The sequence below is a fragment of the Ranitomeya variabilis genome, chromosome 8, assembly GCF_051348905.1.
Source record: "Ranitomeya variabilis isolate aRanVar5 chromosome 8, aRanVar5.hap1, whole genome shotgun sequence".
Taxonomy (NCBI): Eukaryota; Metazoa; Chordata; class Amphibia; order Anura; family Dendrobatidae; genus Ranitomeya; species Ranitomeya variabilis.
The window spans coordinates 34796291-34819639 of record NC_135239.1 but is presented as its reverse complement, the minus strand read 5'-3'; the positions used below and the strand labels follow the sequence as shown (position 1 = coordinate 34819639).

General features: G+C 43.8%; 1 protein-coding gene across 1 annotated transcript in view; it reads right to left on the bottom strand.

Annotated features, from left to right (window-relative positions):
- Positions 1-23349, bottom strand: part of SHISAL2A (shisa like 2A) — a 61186-nt gene that overhangs the window by 4413 nt on the left and 33424 nt on the right. The window lies entirely within an intron of this gene.

Sequence of the window (23349 nt, the reverse complement as noted above, 5' to 3'; positions counted from 1 at the left end):
CCTTTTTACTTGTGTATAAATCTTGTTTTGTTAGAAACTGAGCAGTATTATCAAGAAGACTCCCATTAAAAAAAAGCTTATTGCCACACCCACTTGGCTAAAAACAATAAATTTACTTACAGGGTAGAAAGAGCAACAATGGAGAGGAGCAGGAACAAAGGAAAATCAACTTCAGATTCGGAAGAGCAGTGGCATTTGCAGCGCCCCAGAGTCCTGGTCGTTGCAGTACTGATGCTCCGCCGCTAAGGGGGGCTATGGTACGTCCAATGGCACTGAAGGAGTTCACCTGACCAGGTATCACAGACACCAATACACTTCACAGTCTGGCCTCCAGGGGGAGCTAAGGGTGCTATGTATTAGGCCACTCCTCACAATCTGGTAAAACTGGGGGTTAGATAGGAAGTTAGGGAGAAGCTGACTGGGTTGGAACCATGCAACATCCTGTGGCAGAGGGTGTTGCAGGGGAAGATTCAGGGGGTCCCTGTCAGGGGTGGGATTCTGACAGAGGCCTAGCGAACAGGAAAGAATGTTACGGGACCGCGCCTGCACTTCATCGCGGCGGTACCCCAAGAAAGGACAAGAAGCGAGGTTTATTGTGCTGAGTGAGAAACGAGATCAACGCAACAAGGAGAAACACCAGTAGGAGTCGTGCTGTAAGACGAGGCAACATCCTACTGGTGGCCGGAAACGCCGAGGAAGTATTGAGCTCCAGGCCTTACTTCAAACCTACGGCAGGACAGTCAGTTATAGGCGGGCTGTCTCACTCAAATCACCTAAGAAGACATAGGGGGCAACAGTTGGAGAGGGGCGACACTAGGGTCCCGGAAGAGCTCCGAGCCTACCCGTCATACGGGTGCGTCCTAGCCATATCATCTGGGGGGACGAAGAAGAACATCAAAATCTAGTTGTGAGGGAACTTCAGAAACAGACACAACAGTTGTGGGGACTATCCCGTAAGCACAGCAGGGGAGGACCACAACACACAAGCGCTAGAAGGTAGGCACAGATTTCCACCTGCAAAGGGAACTCTGGAGGTGCCATCGGACCGGCCGGACTCCCGCAGCCCGGTTAACCGTATTCCGGACTGAGGATCCTGAAGCCTTCAGTAAAGAGGTAAAGAGACTGCAACCTGGTGTCCTCGTTATTTACTGCGACCTGCACCGCACCATAACATCATCACCATCCACACCTTTCATTGGACGCCCCTCAGCAGGGTCACGGACCGGGTCTAGCCACCGTGACAACCCCAGAACAGAGACTCAGAGGCCCGGTACCGGGTACCCCTCGGCCCTGCAGCAGTGGGGGCACTCCAACTTGGCGTCACGAACAGGATCTACTTAAGCCTGAAGAATCAGGTCATGTGTGCCTTGGAACTGTGATTTATTATACTTGGACTGTGACTTATTGCAAAGACTGTGTATTGCCACTTGCCGCCAAAAGTTCCCGCCAAGAACCGCCGTCATTACAGCGCTGAGGAGAGCTCAGAGGAAGAAGAAGGGCGTGTCATGGGAGGAGACTACCAAAGCGGCGCCAAAAGCAGCGACCGCCCCCTCCGACTTCTGCTGCGAGATGACGACCTGCCCAGCAGCAGAGAGAACCGCCCCCTGATTTGCAACGGCGGGAACGAGGTGAAGAGGGAGCTCGACCCCGGAGAAATGGCGGAGTCAGGTGCATGCACGGCTGCCAATCTCAAGACAGCGAAGATGATCAGCAGGTGCCCGAGCGACGACGAAGTGATCCCGGCTTGCCCTCACCCACCAGAGGCGGAACCGCATCCACCGCAGCTGAAGGATCTGAACTCCTTGGAGCCGCCGGCGGAGGAGCCGAGCCTACCTATTCCGACCATGGAGCCAGCAGGTGCTGAGCCATGGAGAGCGGAGCCACATCGAGAGGCCGCCTTGGAGGAGCCGCGGTCCGGGCTGCAGCCAATTCCAGTGTCCTTGTCGGCGGAACGGATCGACATCGGTGGAATCACATCAGGCGCAGGTATGGAAGGCGCCCCTACTCCCCCGGCCGATTCTGCTCCCCCGACCGATCTTGCTCCCCTGACCGGTCCCGCTCCCCTGACCGGTCCCGCTCCCGCGACCGCTCCGCACCCCAACAATAACCATTTCCTCTCGGTGGAGCGGGTGATCCTCACCCCTGACACGATGGGGAAGCTGGTACCTCCACTACCGACCAAGATGGGAGAAGCCATAGACATGAGCTCAGAAGGGGTGATCCTCCAGTGGGACACCCCCTGGATCCGGCCAGATGGATCCAGGGAGGAGGGCCTCACCCTTGCTGTGCTCACTTGGGAGCAATATAAACAATGCCTGATCTTACACTGGAAAAACCGAAAAGAGACAGAACAAACTGACGCACCAAAAGTGAAACATCCAAAGCCTGCGCACGGCAGGAAAGACGTGGTAAAGCGGGGAACTGTGCTGGCCTTTCACCCAAAGCGGGGTTGGGGCTCCATACAGGAACCGGGACTACCGACTGACGTCTTCGTTACCAGTTGCAACGTGAAGACTCCTTTCCGCAACCGATATGGTGACCCACTATTGCAAAGGGGGGATCAGGTGACCTACACCCGCCACCGGAGTGCACAAGGATGGTGCGCTCGGAACGTCCCATGATGTGGGCCTGAGGGGGCGTCACCTGTTGCCTCAACCATGATTGAACCAGACTTGACAGATCTTGCTACTATCGCCACCGTACGCCTTGTTGCGGCTACTGAGCTCGCAGCTAGGGTTAGCCTTCAAATCCAGACACCGGGTGACCTGATTGCACCTGAGAGATCAACCACCGATCCTGATACCGCATCAGCCGGAGACCAGGGACCGAAGCCGCCACGGTCAGGAGATGTCCACTACCGGCTGATGTCTTGCAATATACTATGAAGCCCTAATGTTCGACAAGGATGTAAATAGTTAACTGTTTGTCTTTCTATGTGTCTTTTTTGCTGCTACAACCCGTCCAGGGTTACTCTTAAAGGGATCCCTTTGTTTACCCGGGATCCCTTCTTCTGCTTTTGTTTCTCGTCTTATCATTGTTGAAAAGAACTGCTGGATCATGAACACTGCATGATTACAAACTTATTGTAAATAGTTTGCACCTTCTTAAAGGTGCCCTCTACTGGTTTTACAAAGAAAAGGACTCTTTGCGAAGAAACTGTTCTTGGAAACAGCACCGGAGTCCTTGCTGTATACGAACTTGCAGCTTGAGAAGTTGCACTACATCCGAGAGACTTGGTCCCTTCTTAAAGGGGACGTTCACCAATAGCACTTAAAGTTGAATAATGCTTACATGTCGAAGTTATATGTAGTTAGCTAGTTAATTGTAAGAAATGTTTAATAATGTGGTAGAGAATGAGGACAGGAAGTGAACCCGTATGGGGTTAGTCGGTGAGTCCTCCTTGGAGCCATACCGAGATGGCTCAGCGATCTTGAACTGAGAGAAGGTTGATAAGTTCTATACTGTGTATAGTAGCAGAAAGGCAGTAGGCCCGGGCGGAAAGGGGCGGTCCTGCAACAGAGCGAGAGGCAGTAGGCCTGGGGCAGATAGTCAGGCGGTCCTGCAGATGTAAGGATGGAAAGTGAAGAAAAAGTTGATTAGCCTTATAGTGTTTTATAAGAAGGTCTTTAGTGGATTCAGCGTGTACGTCCTTAAAGGCAACGTTAAATTATTGTTCAAAAATTTGCACTTAGAATACCCGGTTGGGTAAGAAAAGTTATTTATAGTATGTTATTCAAAGTATTTAACCATGTTTGTAACGTTCAAGTGTCCTCACCTCCCATAAAGGGAAGCTCTGTTAAAATTTGCTTATTGTTATTGCATTTCAAAATTGTATGTCTTTTTGCTGACATGTATTGTTGTTTTCTTCCCAGTCCAGGAGTACTGGAATTAACCAGGGGGGAGTGCAGCGCCCCAGAGTCCTGGTCGTTGCAGTACTGATGCTCTGCCGCTAAGGGGGGCTATGGTACGTCCGATGGCACTGAAGGAGTTCACCTGACCAGGTATCACAGACACCAATACACTTCACAGTCTGGCCTCCAGGGGGAGCTAAGGGTGCTATGTATTAGGCCACTCCTCACAATCTGGTAAAACTGGGGGTTAGATAGGAAGTTAGGGAGAAGCTGACTGGGTTGGAACCAGGCAACATCCTGTGGCAGAGGGTGTTGCAGGGGAAGATTCAGGGGGGTCCCTGTCAGGGGTGGGATCCTGACAGAGGCCTAGCGAACAGGAAAGAACTGTTGTGAATTCTGCTCTTGGGTTCCCTCCGGTGGTTGTTGGTGGTAATACAGTTGTCCCTGGGTTGCAATCCTGAGCAGGTGTTCCTGCTGACTGCAGCTCTGACTGGGTATTTAGGTGTGCAGGATTCATTAGCCCTTGCCAGTTGTCCATTGTTCTTGGAGGTTTTACATCTCTGTCTGGTTCCTTCTGCCCTGCTGCCAAATCAGCCAAGATAAGTGTCTGGGTTTTTGTTTCTGCAGCACACATGCTGTGTGCTTTACAATTCAGTACTATTCATTGTTTTTTCTTGTCCAGCTTAGACTATATTTGGATTTCTTCAGTCAAGTTGGATTCTCAGGAGATGCAGATATACATTCCATGTCTTTAGTTAGATGGTGGAATTTTTGTATTATCTGCTGTGGATATTTTTAGGGTTTTAATACTGACCGCTTAGTATTCTGTCCTATCCTTTTCTTTTTAGCTAGAGTGGCCTCTTTTGCTAAATCCTGTTTTCTGCCTGTGTGTGTCTTTCCTCTAATACTCACAGTCAATATTTGTGGGGGGCTGCCTATCCTTTGGGGTTCTGCTCTGAGGCAAGATAGAATTCCCATTTCCTTTCGAGGCGGTGGGACTTGCGCGCGGGCCAAGCCCTGTTGTCCCCATGCTAGTGGGTTGCTTTTGCCTTTGCCGGTCCCTGAGAGGCCTTGGACGCATATTTCTATGGATTTTATTTCTGATCTTCCGGTTTCCCAGAGGATGTCGGTTATCTGGGTTGTTTGTGACCGGTTCTCTAAGATGGTTCATTTGGTGCCTTTGCCTAAATTGCCTTCCTCTTCTGATTTGGTTCTGTTGTTTTTTCAGCATGTGGTTCGTTTGCATGGTATTCCGGAGAATATTGTGTCCGACAGAGGTTCCCAGTTTGTTTCTAGGTTTTGGCGGGCCTTTTGTGCTAGGCTGGGCATTGATTTGTCTTTTTCTTCTGCATTTCATCCTCAGACAAATGGCCAGACCGAGCGAACTAATCAGACTTTGGAAACTTATTTGAGATGCTTTGTGTCTGCTGATCAGGATGATTGGGTGGCTTTCTTGCCATTGGCCGAGTTTGCCCTTAATAATCAGGCTAGTTCGGCAACCTTGGTTTCGCCCTTCTTTTGTAATTTTGGTTTTCATCCTCGTTTTTCTTCGGGGCAGGTTGAGCCTTCTGACTGTCCTGGTGTGGATTCTGTGGTTGACAGGTTGCAGCAGATTTGGGCTCATGTGGTGGACAATTTGGTGTTGTCTCAGGAGGAGGCTCAACGTTTTGCTAACCGTCGTCGGTGTGTTGGTTCCCGGCTTCGGGTTGGGGATCTGGTCTGGTTGTCTTCCCGTCATGTTCCTATGAAGGTTTCTTCTCCTAAGTTTAAACCTCGGTTTATTGGTCTTTATAGGATTTCTGAGATTATTAATCCAGTGTCTTTTCGATTGGCCCTTCCGGCCTCTTTTTCTATCCATAATGTCTTCCATAGATCTTTATTGCGGAAATATGTGGTGCCCGTGGTTCCCTCTGTTGATCCTCCGGCCCCTGTGTTGGTTGATGGGGAGTTGGAGAATGTGGTTGAGAAGATTTTGGATTCTCGCTTTTCGAGGCGGAAGCTTCAGTACCTTGTCAAATGGAAGGGTTATGGCCAGGAGGATAATTCTTGGGTTTTTGCCTCTGATGTCCATGCTGCTGATTTGGTCCGTGCCTTTCATATGGCTCATCCTGATCGGCCTGGGGGCTCTGGTGAGGGTTCGGTGACCCCTCTTCAAGGGGGGGGGGTACTGTTGTGAATTCTGCTCTTGGGTTCCCTCCGGTGGTTGTTGGTGGTAATACAGTTTTCCCTGGGTTGCAATCCTGAGCAGGTGTTCCTGCTGATTGCAGCTCTGACTGGGTATTTAGGTGTGCAGGATTCATTAGCCCTTGCCAGTTGTCCATTGTTCTTGGAGGTTTTACATCTCTGTCTGGTTCCTTCTGCCCTGCTGCCAAATCAGCCAAGATAAGTGTCTGGGTTTTTGTTTCTGCAGCACACATGCTGTGTGCTTTACAATTCAGTACTATTCATTGTTTTTTCTTGTCCAGCTTAGACTATATTTGGATTTCTTCAGTCAAGTTGGATTCTCAGGAGATGCAGATATACATTCCATGTCTTTAGTTAGATGGTGGAATTTTTGTATTATCTGCTGTGGATATTTTTAGGGTTTTAATACTGACCGCTTAGTATTCTGTCCTATCCTTTTCTATTTAGCTAGAGTGGCCTCTTTTGCTAAATCCTGTTTTCTGCCTGTGTGTGTCTTTCCTCTAATACTCACAGTCAATATTTGTGGGGGGCTGCCTATCCTTTGGGGTTCTGCTCTGAGGCAAGATAGAATTCCCATTTCCATCTATAGGGGTATTTAGTCCTCCGGCTGTGTCGAGGTGTCTAGGATGTGTTAGGTACACCCCACGGCTACTTCTAGTTGCGGTGTTAGTTTAGGGTTTGCGGTCAGTACAGTTTCCACCTACTCCAGAGAAAGTCTCATGCGGCTCCAAGGTCACCGGATCATAACAAGAACGTTACGGGACCGCGCCTGCACTTCATCGCGGCGGTACCCCAAGAAAGGACAAGAAGCGAGGTTTATTGTGCTGAGTGAGAAACGAGATCAACGCAACAAGGAGAAACACCAGTAGGAGTCGTGCTGTAAGACGAGGCAACATCCTACTGAGGCGCGTAGCCGGTGGCCGGAAACGCCGAGGAAGTATTGAGCTCCAGGCCTTACTTCAAACCTACGGCAGGACAGTCAGTTATAGGCGGGCTGTCTCACTCAAATCACCTAAGAAGACATAGGGGGCAACAGTTGGAGAGGGGCGACACTAGGGTCCCGGAAGAGCTCCGAGCCTACCCGTCATACGGGTGCGTCCTAGCCATATCATCTGGGGGGACGAAGAAGAACATCAAAATCTAGTTGTGAGGGAACTTCAGAAACAGACACAACAGTTGTGGGGACTATCCCGTAAGCACAGCAGGGGAGGACCACAACACACAAGCGCTAGAAGGTAGGCACAGATTTCCACCTGCAAAGGGAACTCTGGAGGTGCCATCGGACCGGCCGGACTCCCGCAGCCCGGTTAACCGTATTCCGGACTGAGGATCCTGAAGCCTTCAGTAAAGAGGTAAAGAGACTGCAACCTGGTGTCCTCGTTATTTACTGCGACCTGCACCGCACCATAACATCATCACCATCCACACCTATCATTGGACGCCCCTCAGCAGGGTCACGGACCGGGTCTAGCCACCGTGACAATCCCAGAACAGAGACTCAGAGGCCCGGTACCGGGTACCCCTCGGCCCTGCGGCAGTGGGGGCGCTCCACATTTATACCAGGTAAAACAAAAATATGAATGTATGGTAAATGACAGGTCCTCTTTAAAAGTCACATATTTGGCCTAAACAATGTGACCATAAAAATGGACAAGAAAGTGCAGCTGTTCAAAAGGCAGCAGAGTGGCTCAGAGGTTAGCACTGTTGCTTTGCGTCGTGTAGGAGTCCTGCCTTTAAATCCCATCAAGGATGGTAGATATCAACTTCTCTGTCAAATCCCGGCTGATGACATCCTTTTTACTTGCCAAATCAAATCTTGAAGTTTATCATAATTTTTGTTTGTCCTCCCACTTTTCTTTTTCCAATATTTTTATTTTAGTTTGTCCTCCCACTTTTCGAGCATTGGACACACATTCTCATAGGGATTGAGATCTGGGGAGTTTCTTAGCCATTGACTCAAAATGTCAATGTTTTGTACAACGAGCCACTTTGTTATCTCTATTGCCTTGTGCTATTATGTTAAATCATGCTGGAAAAAGACTTGTCACCAAATTTCTCCTGGGTGGTTGGATGAAGCTCCTCTTGGAGGATATTTAGATCCCATTATTTATTCATGGTCGCGTTCTAAGACAAATTTGTGAGTGAGCCCACTCCATGGATGGAAAACAAACCCCGACATAAATGGCCTCATGATCCTTTATTGTTCGCAGACACAGAACTCATGGTAAAGGCTCAACTTATATTCTCTTGGCAATGCAAAAGGACTGAGAGGATTCCATTGCCCTCGTACTTTTCTACACTGTCTCGGAGTCTGCAACTACCCTGCTGCCTAAGCCTCCTCGTTCACAAACTTAATACCATACTAATTTCTACTCAACTACTGTACAAGGGCTGACAACCACACACTGTTCTGTTTCCACCATCCCTTTTCCTTCCCTGTCCGGCATTACTTCTTCCAGGGCTCTGGACTCGGAGCACTCCTTCTTCAGGAACCAGCTCTCATCATTACATGTCCCTTACTGTAGTCTACATACATACTTTAAGGAGACGTTAGATTTATTGGTTCAACTTACGCAAGAGGGATGAAGTCAGGGACAATCCAACTAAGACAAGGATCAAGAAGGGAAGTGTGGATGTTTAATTATTTTGCACTTCTTGGCACAGTCATTTTGAGTGTATCGAGAAATATTTTTCAAGTGCTGATATACAGCTCTTATACATTTTTGTAGTATTTAAGTATTATCATGCCTTTGTTAGTCTCTTTATATTTTCAAGGTTTCAAAAAGTCTGAACAACATATGCTCTCCGCATTCATCTGAATTTATAAGATTTCCGATGTTCACGTCTCCCAGGCAGCAGAATGAGCCCTGACTACATCCAATCCTTTCTTTTAGAAATCCCAAGGTTGGGAGATGTGCTGTATAACACTCCTTGTTTTTGTGCCAATACTTTTATATGTATATATGTATATTTTTTATGCGATTTCCTGCAATGCAGATCTCATTTCTATCTTTTTATCTTATTTCTGCCTATGTCACTGTCACGATGCCCTACAACGTCCTAGAACGATGCAAAATATATACATATAGAATGGAATGTATTGAAAATAAAGACATTGAAAAATAAACCTACTAAGAAGCATCACGTCATTCATAAAAATCCGACACATCGAAACATAAAATTATTTACCCCATAAAAAAACCACCATAGAACAACAAAAACATCGAGTTGCCATTTTTTTGGTTACCGCAATCAAAACATCTAACTCCAAAATGGAATGAATCAGCTTGCCACACAAAAATGAAACCCTTTTACAGATCCATCAAAGGTAAGTTAAAAAGCTACACGTGTGAGAAAATGGCAACAGAAACCATTTTTTTCTTACAAATTTCTGAATATTTTTTCACCACTAAAATAAAAAATTCCAGCATTCAACTATTACAGTACATCCTAGCTCAGTCAGGCAAATCCTGTTGCTATCGCTCTTTCAGCTATGTTCAGCTCTGCTAATAAGCTACACAATACAACTCTGCTGCTCCTGTGGTTTACTGTATCCCAGCTGGAAGACACCTGACTGTATATACATCTCTGCTATTGTTGTGGTCTACCATATCCCGAGCTGCAAGATATTTGATTAAACCTACTTCTCTGCTGTTTGTGTATACACAGTCGTGCTTGAACCCTTCAGAAATTTTCATATATCTGCATAAATAAGACCTTAAACCAATCAGATTTTCACACAATTCCTAAAAGTAGATAAAAATAACAAAATAAAACAAATGGTTTTATTTAAAGAACAGGGATCTTTCAAAGTCTGATCTACACAGCTCATGTTTGTTGAAGTGTATCATGGCACAAAGGATGATGATTTCTAAGGACCTCAGAAGAAAAGTTGTTAATGCTCATCAGGTTATAAGAAGTTGTGAAACCATCTCTAAAGAATTTGTAATTAATCAATCCACAGTCAAACAGGTTGTGTACAATGGAGGTAATTAAATACCGTTATTACCCTCCTCAGGAGTGGTCGACCAACAATGCAAGGGGTATAATAATCTGTGAGGGCACAAAGGAACCCAAGGTAACTTTTAAGCAACTAAAGGCCTCTCTCGCATTAGTTAATGTTAATGGTCATAAGTCCACCTTTAGGATGTTTTTGAACAAGAATGGAGTGAATGGCAGGATTGCAAAGACAAAGCCACTCCTCTCCTCCAAAAAGAACATTGCTGCCTGTCTGTAGTTTGCTAAAGATCCCCTGGACAAGTCAGAAGTAGTGTTGAGCGATACCTTCCGATACTTGAAAGTATCGGTATCGGATAGTATCGGCCGATACCCGAAAAATATCGGATATCGCCGATACCGATACCCGATACCAATACAAGTCAATGGGACTCAAGTATCGGAAGGTATCCTGGATGGTTCCCAGGGTCTGAAGGAGAGGAAACTCTCCTTCAGGCCCTGGGATCCATATTCATGTAAAAAATAAAGAATTAAAATAAAAAATATGGATATACTCACCCGTCCGGGGGCCCCTGGACCTTACCGATTGTAACCGGCGGCCTCCGTTCCTAAGAATGAGCAGTTTAAGACCTTCGATGACGTCACGGCTTGTGATTGGTCGCGTGCCGCGCATGTGACCGCTCACGCGACCAATCACAGGCTGCGACGTCATCGCAGGCCCTAAACTCCTGAGGAGTTTAGGACCTGCGATGACGTCGCGGCCTGTGATTGGTCACGTGAGCAGTCACATGAACGGCACGCGACCAATCAGAAGCCGTGACGTCATCGAAGGTCTTAAACTGCTCATTCTTAGGAACGGAGGCCGCCGGTTACAATCGGTAAGGTCCAGGGGCCCCCGAACGGGTGAGTATATCCATATTTTTTATTTTAATTCTTTATTTTTTACATGAATATGGATCCGATTCCGATTTCCGATATCACAAAAGTATCAGAACTCGGTATCGGAATTCTGATACCGAAAATATCGGCCGATACCCGATACTTGCGGTATCGGAATGCTCAACACTAGTCAGAAGGCTATTGGAACAATGTCTTGTGAATGGATGAGCCCCAAACAGAATTTTTTAGCTTAAATAAGTAGCATTATGTTTGGAGAAAGAAAAATACTGTGTTGCAGCATAGAAAATCTCATACCATCTGTGAAACACGGTGGTAGTAGTACCATGGTTTAGGCCTGTTTTAATGCATCTCGGCCCATCATTGATGGAACAATGAATTCTGATCCATAACAGCAAATTCTAAAGGAGAATGTCAAGACATCTGTCCATGCAATGTAACCAGCTCCAGACCTTTTACCAGCTTAGTTGATGATGCATTAACCAGGGAAAAGCAAAAGCCCAAGCTGCTCATTAAAGAGCTTTTAAGATAATTGCCCAATTACTTTTGGTCCCTTTAAAGAGAGGTAGCTACATATTAAAGAGTTGCAATTCCTAAACCCTTATTCTAATTAGGATGTTCATACCATCAAATTAACGCTCAGAGTCTGCACTTTAACCCATACTGATAATATAACTGTATCTTGCATATGTTTTGGTAAACAGCTAAAAAACTTGTGTCACTGTCCAAATATTTTTGGACCTAACTGTTTGATCTGAGTCAGACTGAGTGTGCTATAAAAATAAAAAATTAGCATACAGTCACCTAATGATTTCCTGCTACCACTGCCAGTCCACTTTTGCTAGGTGCTTGCTACATCTCATTTGATGACGTTGATCCTCACAGCCCTTTTTTCACATGAGAAGAATTGACTGATGATTTTGGTGCAGCAGGAAGATCCATATGGAACAACTCAAGCAGAACAGCACCAGGAGGAACAAACGGGAATCACGAGATCTGATTAAGCAGATATGAGTTTACGACAAGAAGTGTAACAGAGTTGTAATCCACAAAGGAAACCAAGGACAATCAGCAATGAGGAAAAGAGCTGAGCTGCATAATGAAATTGCAAAGTTGACTCAGTCTCAGTGATATACCAGAGCTAAGTTTGTCACAGAGTTCAATACAGAGCTGGCAGCAGTATGGCATTGTTGACGCAGTAATATAGGTATTCTGGGTTTGTCACAAAGTTCTAGGCAGATCTAGCCAGTGGTATTGCAGAGTTACCCAGCAAAGTAGCAGAGCTTGGTTTGTCACACAGTCTAAGACAGAACCGATCAACGATAAAGCCGTATTACCCAGCAGGTCTGTCAGGAAGAAGTAAGCAGGGCAGGGAATCAGTTCAGGGTAGCAGCATGGATGCTAACTACCTGAATACTCAGGCAGCATACCTCTGCCTAAAGCGGCCTGTAATACCTGGGAGTGTTATGTTAGAAGATTGTGTTGGGTTGCTATGGCCAAGGAGAAGGTCAACAGAATGAGGAAGACACGGCATCTGGCACTGAATCAAGGAGAGGTTAGTAAAAGTACTAACCACTGAATACTGGGAATACACCACAAGACATGCTGTTTTGTTGTCCACAAAAAAACAAAACAGGCTGACAGCACTCACTGTTGACTGGGGCGTTCGTTCCACATCCAGGGAACCATCCTGGATATCGTCAGACCAAAATGTATATATTGAACAGCGCTCCATCCAGGTGTAAAAGTCTTCAATACAAACTTTATTTAAGCCATAGTAAAACAGCGACGTTTCGACCACAACATGGTCTTTATCAAGCATGCTTGATAAAGACCATGTTGTGGTCGAAACGTCGCTGTTTTACTATGGCTTAAATAAAGTTTGTATTGAAGACTTTTACACCTGGATGGAGCGCTGTTCAATATATACATTTTATGCTGTTTTGTTGATCTGACAGTTATTTAGCCATCACAATTTGGCATCTGCCAAAGTCACTTAGATCCTTTGTGCTTGCCCATTTTTCCTACTTCCAACGCATCTGCTTACTGTGGGACAAGAAGGCACATGTCTATAGAAAACTACTGCCTGTTAGGTTGATCAATATGAAGATAAATTGAGGATCTGGTTGCCTTGGGTGGTGGTGACATCTGCGTTGCTGGCTGATATTGAGTGATCAGAAGATTGTGTTTACACGTATCACCGGTGCTGATAATCAACAGTGTCATTTATCACACAGACAAGAGAGAAAAACCTCCGGACAGAATTACATGGTAAATGGTAATGCCAGTCTATTTGCTGTGTTTACAGTCCATATTGTATAAGCCAGAAACACCGCTCTGTCAGATAAGGCTATTAGAAGGAGGCGATAAACGAGAACACATGATAATAATAATAAATATACATAGTATGGGTTTAGTTTATATTTTCTCTCTTAAAGGGGACATTTCACTGGATATTTTTAATTTCAAATGAGCATCTTCTAAAATTGGTACTGCTCCACTAATTCTGAAACAGTTTTTCTTTTTCTTCTGTGCAGCTCCGTTCCAAAGTTATGCCCCCAGGAAATAAAGATGCCATTTTCCCTTCAACCAGCTGGGTGTGGGCGTTTGCTGCTATCTCCTTTAACTCTGGCCAATCAAAACATGGCCATGCCCACAGAGAAGTTATGCTGTACTCACTCGGTTGGTTGAAGCGAAAAATGTAACCCTTGTTATTAGGGGGTCATAACTTTGGAACAGAGGGGTACAGAAGAAAAAGAAAAAAAACTGCTCCAGAATCAGTGAAGCAGCATCAACATGAGAAGGTATTCAGTTTCAATTTTAAAAGATTGTACAATTTGACACAAAAATTTAGTGCATATTTTGGCATGGAATTTAAGTCAAACCCAAGGACAACCCATATCCCATGTAGGGAAGAAAAAGTAATGAGGATCTTTATCTGGCACAACCATCTGAATAAAAAAACACATAAAAACACGAACAAAAATCGGAATCCCAATGCGTTTCTTGCGCAGCAGAGGCGCAATTAGTTAAAACACACAGACGATATATATATATATATATATATATATATATATATACAGTACAGACCAAAAGTTTGGACACACCTTCTCATTTAAAGATTTTTCTGTATTTTCATGACTATGAAAATTGTACATTGACACTAAAGGCATCAAAACTATGAATTAACACGTGTGGAATTATATACTTAACAAAAAAGTGTGAAACAACTGAAATTATGTCTTATATTCTAGGTTCTTCAAAGTAGCCACCTTTTGCTTTGATGACTGCTTTGCACACTCTTGGCATTCTCTTGATGAGCTTCAAGAGGTAGTCACCGGGAATGGTTTTCACTTCACAGGTGTGCCCTGTCAGGTTTGATAAGTGGTATTTCTTGCCTTATAAATGGTGTTGGGACCATCAGTTGCGTTGTGCAGAAGTCTAGTGGATACACAGCTGATAGTCCTACTGAATAGACTGTTAGAATTTGTATTATGGCAAGAAAAAAGCAGCTAAGTAAAGAAAAATGAGTGCCCATCATTACTTTAAGAAATGAAGGTCAGTCAGTCCAAAAAATTGGGAAAATTTTGAAAGTATCCCCAAGTGCAGTGGCAAAAATCATCAAGCACTACAAAGAAACTGGCTCACATGAGGACCGCCCCAGGAAAGGAAGACCAAGAGTCACCTCTGCTTCTGAGGATAAGTTTATCCGAGTCACCAGCCTCAGAAATCGCAGGTTAACAGCAGCTCAGATTAGAGACCAGGTCAATGCCACACAGAGTTCTAGCAGCAGACACATCTCTACAACAACTGTTAAGAGGAGACTTTGTGCAGCAGGCCTTCATGGTAAAATAGCTGCTAGGAAACCACTGCTAAGGACAGGCAACAAGCAGAAGAGACTTGTTTGGGATAAAGAACACAAGGAATGGACATTAGACCAGTGGAAATCTGTGATTTGGTCTGATGAGTCCAAATTTGAGATCTTTGGTTCCAACCACCGTGTCTTTGTGCGACGCAGAAAAAGTGAATGGATGGACTCTACATGCCTGGCTCCCACCGTGAAGCATGGAGGAGGAGGTGTGGTGGTGTGGGGGTGCTTTGCTGGTGACACTGATGGGGATTTAGTCAAAATTGAAGGCATACTGAACCAGCATGGCTACCACAGCATGTTGCAGTGGCATGCTATTCTATCCAGTTTGCGTTTAGTTGGACCATCATTTATTTTTCAACAGGACAATGACCCCAAACACACCTCCAGGCTGTGTAAGGGCTATTTGACCAAGAAGGAGAGTGATGGGGTGCTACGCCAGATGACCTGGCCTCCACAGTCACCAGACCTGAACCCAATCGAGATGGTTTGAGGTGAGCTGGACCGCAGAGTGAAGGCAAAAGGGCCAACAAGTGCTAAGCATCTCTGGGAATTCCTTCAAGATTGTTGGAAGACCATTCCCGGTGACTACCTCTTGAAGCTCATCAAGAGAATGCCAAGAGTGTGCAAAGCAGTCATCAAAGCAAAAGGTGGCTACTTTGAAGAACCTAGAATATAAGACATAATTTCAGTTGTTTCACACTTTCTTGTTAAGTATATAATTCCACATGTGTTAATTCATAGTTTTGATGCCTTCAGTGTGAATGTACAATTTTCATAGTCATGAAAATACAGAAATTGTTTAAATGAGAAGGTGTGCCCAAACTTTTGGTCTGTACTATATATATAGGAACCAATCACCATAGAGCATATACTAATGGTATTACAGTAATGCAATTAGTACATGCTCTATGGTGATTGGTTCTGCTGCGCCAGAAATGCGTCAGGCTTCCATTTTTTTATTCCTGATTTTAAATGTCTTTTCAATCAATTTCTTGTTTTATTCAGATGGCCGTGTCCCAGATACAGATCCTCATTATTTTTTCTTCTGAGCTGGATGTGCTTACCAGCGGGATCGGCATCCTTTGTGCGAAACTCCTACCTCTGTAGAGTCATATTCCAGCGCGGTAAACTCCCAACTACAACTCCTCCTCTCCTCCCTGTATACTATGTACATGAATGTTGTTTTCAAAACCCTGTGCAGGAAAAATTTTAATTGATTTTTGGTTCCACTGCGGAAAAAAAATCTGAAATAATAAGTAAAATTCATAGTGGGTCCAATCCTCACACCCAGCAGCATATCCACAGCAAATCAATAATAATTCTGATTATTATGAAATTTCCTAAAGTAAAACGTTGGCCCTGACTCATTGCATTTGTGCCTTTTTTGTATGTAGATTTTGGTGATTTTTTATCTATTTTTCATTTGCGCCTTATTTTTGTTTTAATTTGAGCCTTTTTTAAAAACTAATTTATATGCATTCACCTTTTTAAGTTTGTCATTGTAGGCAAGGTTTCAAGTTTGCTGATTTTTTCACCTGATTCATCGATCAAAACTTAAAAAAAAAAAAGTTGCAATTTTTTGGTGCAAATATACTAAAATCCTCTTCGGAGCAATTTTATTCATGTCTGATATTTTTGTGCAAATATTATGACAATTAGAGGAACATGCGACTGTTTGCACTAAGTCGTGAAAACAAAAGTAAAGTAAAAGTAAAGACAAAAGTATAGAGCATTTTTTTTATTTTGTGCAAAGTTCATGAACCTCGTGCACCATTTTAAAGAATTTGGAGCAAAAAAAAAAAACAGCAGCACATACCACAAAGCAAAAGAAAAAGGAAAGTAATATGAAAAAAAAAATGATGAATCTGGCCGGTATGTTAACTCAAGTGCTACTTGAAAGATCATGATGATTACACACGTCCATAGGAACAGTTACAATCACTGCTGCGCTCTGCAATTTAATAAATCATAAATATCTTGTATCAGCCTGACGTCCTTTGGGTTATTAAGTCAGCTGTAGTAAAAGCTTTCTCTGCACTGGTGTAGAATGGTCACACGAATGTATTACATCTTAATTTAATGAAAGTGCTAACAGCGGTTTAGCTTTAATAATATATTCAGACATAATAATAATGTCGTGACCTGTAAGCATTTCCATTCATGAGCTTGTGAATGGTAAATTAGAAGAGAGATACACTACATTTTACAGAGAAGATTATCGTCTGGTTATCAGATTTTTCCAGCCTGAAAGCTATTTTTAAAGGATTTTTTTTTTTTAATTCTTAAGGGGAAGCTGTTACATGAGTCGCAGAGCTGAATAATGTCTAGTATTGTAGTTATTGATATTAATTTATGCCAGTGATTGACATTTATGTGTGTATACACACTCATGCACCGCCAAGCAACCCTTCCTTCCAGCCAGGGCCCGCAGCATTGTCCCACTCCTGCAGCAGCAACCTTGCCTCCTGGAACCCCACTACACCACAGCCGTTCCCCCATGGCTTCCGATTTCAAGGCATGGAATATACATATATACCCCAGTACGGTCACTGCCAACTGCACAATAACAGAATGAACCACTAGCTGCCACCACCGATCATTTATACAGGCCAATTGGACTCCTGTACAGGTAGCATATGGCTTCAGTGGTGCGGTTTACAGAACAAGAGGAACAGACCTACTAAATTTTATATATTTAATCAAGAAACAGAGGCAGTGTTTATAAAAAATATACAATATGATGTAAAATGGGAACAAAACAATATGATATATACAATTACATAAAATAAAAATGAAAATTGAAAGGAAAATACTAAACCTGATGTTATAGGAATTGCTCTTATCTTTATGGAGTGAAGCACTCCGATTGTGAAAATGGAACACTCTCACAGCAAACTATGACTTCCAGGATGAACAATGACAAACATTCAGGCCTCATTCACACGTCAGTGTCTCCGGTACGTGTAGTGACAGTTTTCTCACGTACCGGAGACACTGACACACGTAGACCCATTCAAATGAATGGGTCTATGCACATGTGCGTGTTTTCACACGGACCGTATGTCCGTGCTGAAAACACGTAGACATGTCCGTTTTCTACCGGCAGCACGGACCACAATACGGACAGCACACGTGCACACGGAGAACAGTGTGCACTCTCCTCCGTGTGCACGTACCACCCGCAGGAGAGACAGCGCTACAGTAAGCGCTGTCCCCCCCCCCCCCCGCGTGTGGTGCTGAAGGCGGAATTCATCTCTTCTCCCCCGCCGGAGAGAAGAGATGAAAGATCAAGTTTTTGTATTTTTTTGTGAAAAATAAAGTTTTCATGTGCCCCCGCCTCCCCCCCCAGTGCGCCGCCCGGCCCTTTGCAGAAGAAATACTCACCTAGCTCCTGCGATGTCTCCTCTCTCCTCTCAGCGCTGGCAGCCTCTACTGTGTGAGCGGTCACGTGGGACCGCTCATTACAGTCAGGGAATATTCACTGACTGTAATGAGCGGCACCACGTGACCGCTCACACAGGAGAAGCTGCCAGCGCTGAGAGGAGAGAGGAGACATCGCGGGAGCTAGGTGAGTATTTCTGCGGCAAGGGGGCAGGCGGCGCACTGGGGGGGGACGCGGACGCACATGCAAACCTTATTTTTCACCCCCCCCCCCAAAAAAAAAAGATCTTTCATCTCTTCTCTCCAACGAACGCTGGGGAGATGAATTCTGCCTTCAGCACCACATGCGGGGGGGACAGCGCTTAGTGTAGTGCTGTCTCTCCTGCACGGTCCGTGTGGTCCTCAGGCGGCACACGGGTGGCAAACGGATGCCGCACGTATGTGCCACTTGAGCACACGGACATATGGACACGGATATCTCCGGTACCGGTTTTTCCGGTACCGGAAATATCAGGACGTGTGAAAGAGCCCTCAAACTGTGTTTTTTATTAGATCAAAGTTACACCCTCTTACCTCCAGTTGTTGAGCTCATATTGGCGCTGGTGGTGGGATGTGCTAGATCTTTTAGCAGATTATAAGATTCTCAACATTCAGGATATCCTCGCCCCTGGAGGTCCCAGGCGATAAATTTTGGTGTCATGTCACCTATTGCAATTTTACCTTTCTATAGAAATGAAACATGGATGGCATGGATAGAATCATTAATTTGGCTGATATTAAGTTTCTAGTGGTCAGTATAGCCTTACGGTGATGTGAGGGAATGCGTTATGTTCGTCCCTTCAATACAATGCTGAAAATATATCTCCCATTAATATCAGGTCGATGCAAACCCCAATATTCATCACTGATCACTGGCTCCAACAGATCTGTGACCTGTGCTTTGATCAGAGGAAGTTCATGCCCTGGAAGTGTACATCTCCTCTGAATTAATGAATCCCAAACTTAGTGTCTGGTCTCAGAGCAGATCTCCAGTTATTACCTGGTCACTGTAGAAGGTCCCTACTTCAATTTAGGTTGAAGTGTCAGTTTCTGCTCACTTCCCCAGCTATAACTAATCCCATATGTTCAATGTAAGGGTTATATGTCCCCTCTATGGAGATGTCTTTATGGATTTTAATTTTTCTCTACAACATGGCTGTTTAGTTTGGGTCTTGCCATCAAATCCTGCCAACAGCTGATCTTAGATTTCTAGCTACTACGAGCTCCCATAGGTACTTACTCCCTTCTAGTAAGGTTTTATGCACCCTATAATTACCGCCATTCTTCCTAATCTTCACTGAAAAATCATCAAATATATTCCTAGCCTTTCCTCACATTTTCTTCTCCCTACGGAGCCATTAATATTTGCTTTGAAAGAACATAAAATCCAATTATTCTTACAGAGAGTGCCGCGGTCATGTTGGGCTTCATTCTTCCTACATCACAGAACTCATCACAAATTAGTCTAAAACTCACCTACAGGACACTACGAGAGCAAGATCAAATATAGACACATAAAACATCCATGTGCTTCAGGAATTCATGCCCCGAGACCCTCATTACCAGATTCTGATGGTTTATATAATGGGAAATAGCTATCGGCAGTGTAGGTGGCTTGTACCGTGTGATGTGTGATCACTGAGGTCCACACATGAATGCTCTCTCTGTTATCTTGTGTATACTCTGCTGGATTTTTTTAAGTTTTTTATTGTTCTTTTCTTTTAAAGAGAGAATTGATTAACACATTTTATGGTCTTATGGTGGCTCTTTAATTAACTAATTAATTATTTAATTTAACCGTTTTTTATATCGATTTCACACAGTTTTTACAGGGTTATTCTCAACTTCTTAAATTTGTGAAATTACAAAGCCCTTGTAAAAACAAGCATCTTTACAATCAAGCTCTTTTTGTTCTCAAGAATGGAGGGACTTTTTAATTTTTCAGTTTACTGCTCATTGCCTTGGTTACCAACCGCCGTTGCGGTCTATAAAAGGTGGCCATTTTCATAAGTAAGGAGCGTGCGCTTGCAAGTCATTTGCTATACAGCTGGAAAGTTCAGCTCTGGAGCTGTCTGGATCTGGCTCTTTTCAGTGCTCCTCAATGTCACAGAGGCAAAGCTACCTCTACTATCAGCATGGTAGAGCGCCCAGTTCAGACCATTGATTCAACTGTGCCGCTTGGCAATTTTTAGGGGCGTACTGCTTCCAAAAAAGCCCGTGGCCATACCTGGAGGCTCCTGAAGAAAGAAGATTAGACAACCCATTTAATATCTCTGTAGTCAAGGAATAGCAGCTGAAAGTGTACATACCATGGACAGAGCCCATATTGGCATGGTTGAGGGAGCTTGGTGTGGAGAACAAGACCGGCTGCACAAAGCCTGGACCTCAACCCCATCCAACAACTTTGGGATGATCTAGAATGTAGATTGTGAGCCCGGCCTTCCCCCAACATCAGTGTCTGACCTCACAAATGCTCTCCTGAATGTAGGGGCAAAAACTCCCTCAGACGCTTCTAAAATCTTGTAGAAAATCTTCCCAGAAAAGCAGAAGCCATTATATCTGCATTTTGACCAACTCCACATCGCTGTCTATGGATTTAGAATGGGAGGTCAGAAAATCTCCTGTTTTGTTGATTTGTGTTATTTCAATTTTTACGTACTACAGTTGGACAAAATGGAGAAATCCAAAACAGGTACCAACAGGACACAAATGGATCAAACCACCCTCAAAAAATAATAGCAGACATACAATATATGTACCCTACCTCAGACTTGCAGGCATATTAAACTATGTAGTCCATCTATTAACATCTTTCCTCTAGATGGCAATAAAATTGACTGAAAAAGTGTATAAAAACTAGGCCAGCTTAATACATCTGTAAAACCAGGGGCAGCATATCACTGGTGCAACTCCAGGGCCCAAGAGTAAGGGTGTCCCACTACCACCTCCAACGCAGCTGGAGTTCTGCATTATAAAGAGCCTTTGTACTACAAAAGGTCTATATTCTGATCTTTCCCTGAGGCTTTCTTCTCCTGCATGAAACACAGACTGTTCTAGCATTGGAAAACCAGGCACCACTGCTGGGTCTCCTGACTTGAGCAAAATCCTTCATAGACATATATGAAGCAATTAGCTCAGGCCCAGCATTTGGGCTGAGTTTTCACAACACGAGAAAAGTCTATGTTTCACTGGTGTGCCCATATCTCTTAGGTAACTATGAGCTGAACTCCTGGCTTCTCCATACACATGAAAGTTTTGGCTTTGCCAAACGTTCAAGTGTTCTCGATGGGGGGAAGTGAAGTACCGTAAGCTGCTGCTGACACCTCTGATGGCGGCTTGTCAAATTGTCAAGCAAAAGGAACAGCCTATTAAATTCAAATAACCTGATCCTTATTTCTCCCGATATCATCTGTCAGGGTACAGTCGTAGAGATGAGATGACTGGCCAACTCTTCGAAATTGGAGAGTTCGGCTGACTTTTGTTCCAAGGATGCTTCACCTCTATAAAGAAAACTAAGGGTTGGTGTGCTCTCCTTTTCCCAGCTTCAGCAAGGAGCACAAATAATAATTCTTCACCTTCCCAAGGTATGCAAAAAAGTACATTTAATCACTAGAAGATTAACGACAATTCAAGTAGCCCAAGCTTTAGAAAACTGCATAACTTTTCTTTACACAATAACAACCTTTAATTGCCTAAGCCAGAATACTTCGGAAAAAAAAATATATATACGTATATATATGTGTATATATATATATATATATATATATATATATATATATATATATATATATATATATATATTTTTTTTTTATTTAAAGGGGGCCAAAAATTACAGCCAACCACAAAGCCCAGCAAACCTGTACAGAGCCCATAAATACCAACTGGGAAGGGGCGTGGAAAATAAAGCACAGCTCTCGGTGCAATCGATACTGTTAATATCAATGGGTTTTGACAGTCCTCCAAAACAAATGGCTGAGAGATGGGGGTCCCATGGAATGCTCTAATGGGAGAAGGGGTCATATGTACCAGTAACCCCTTTTAAATGGCATGGAAAGTGCTATTAATGGACTTTAGAAGTGGCCATGAAGATGTCAAAAACACAAGTTTGATTTTTTTTTTTTATTCAACTCCAATTTCGTCATTTCCAAGAAAACTATTTTTTTTAGATATGCAATTTAAATTCAATAAAAAGAAATAACTGTTGGAAGAAAAGGATCTCTGCTTCTTCACAGTCTAAGTATTTTCAATTACCGATACAAAAAGCTCTGGATGAAAGGAACATGTTGGACAGCCTTTTGTCCTGGTCTTATGTGGTGGCATAATTGAAAAAAACGTAGCTAAAAAAAATGGATGTGTTCTTCAAAAATGCAACATGGTGCAATAGAATGTACATATTCTGCAGTTGTGAATGCTACATAATGAAGGAAAATATTCTCTTCATTAAGGTAATTCTCTTAATTTGTGAGCTGTAATAGCCTGATTTGGGTGGTTGACTTAGCACCAAATACTGTATGGGTTTCTGTGCCAACAGAATCGTTCGTGAAGAGCTGCTTTCACACTGTCCCTGGAAAACGGGGCATGGACGATAATGATGCAGACACTGTGTGCTCTTTTGAACATCATTTTGTGGTTGTATCCACCTATTTGAGGTGGGCTCCAAGATATGGTTGACCTATGGCTGAAAATTATGTCCAACAGAGCACAGAGTGACTCTATCTGCATCATTACTGTACAGTCAATGGCCCCATCAGTGGATATGTCCGAGTTCAGTTTTCCAGGGACGCAGACGCAAAAAGTGAACCTAGCCTTACAATGTAGATTTATTTGCCACTTAGTGTTAGTGGAAAGCTAGGCGACCCCCTATAAATTCTGCAATGACTGTCATTAGCCCCTTTCCAACCGGTTAAATTTTTGTTTTAGGTGATTTCATATTTTTTCCTTCCTAGCCCAAAGCATTATTTTTATTTTTGAGTCTAAGTAGCCATGTAAGGGCTTGTTTTTTTACCGGACTTTGTAGAAGTCGTAGTGTTGAATGACACTATTCAATTTACCATATAATGTACTGAAAAACAGGAAAAAATTCCAAATGGGGTGAGGTAGTGACAAAAATGCAATTTCACCATTCTTTTTTAGGTTTTGTTTTTACAGAGTACTAAAACATCGGTGCCA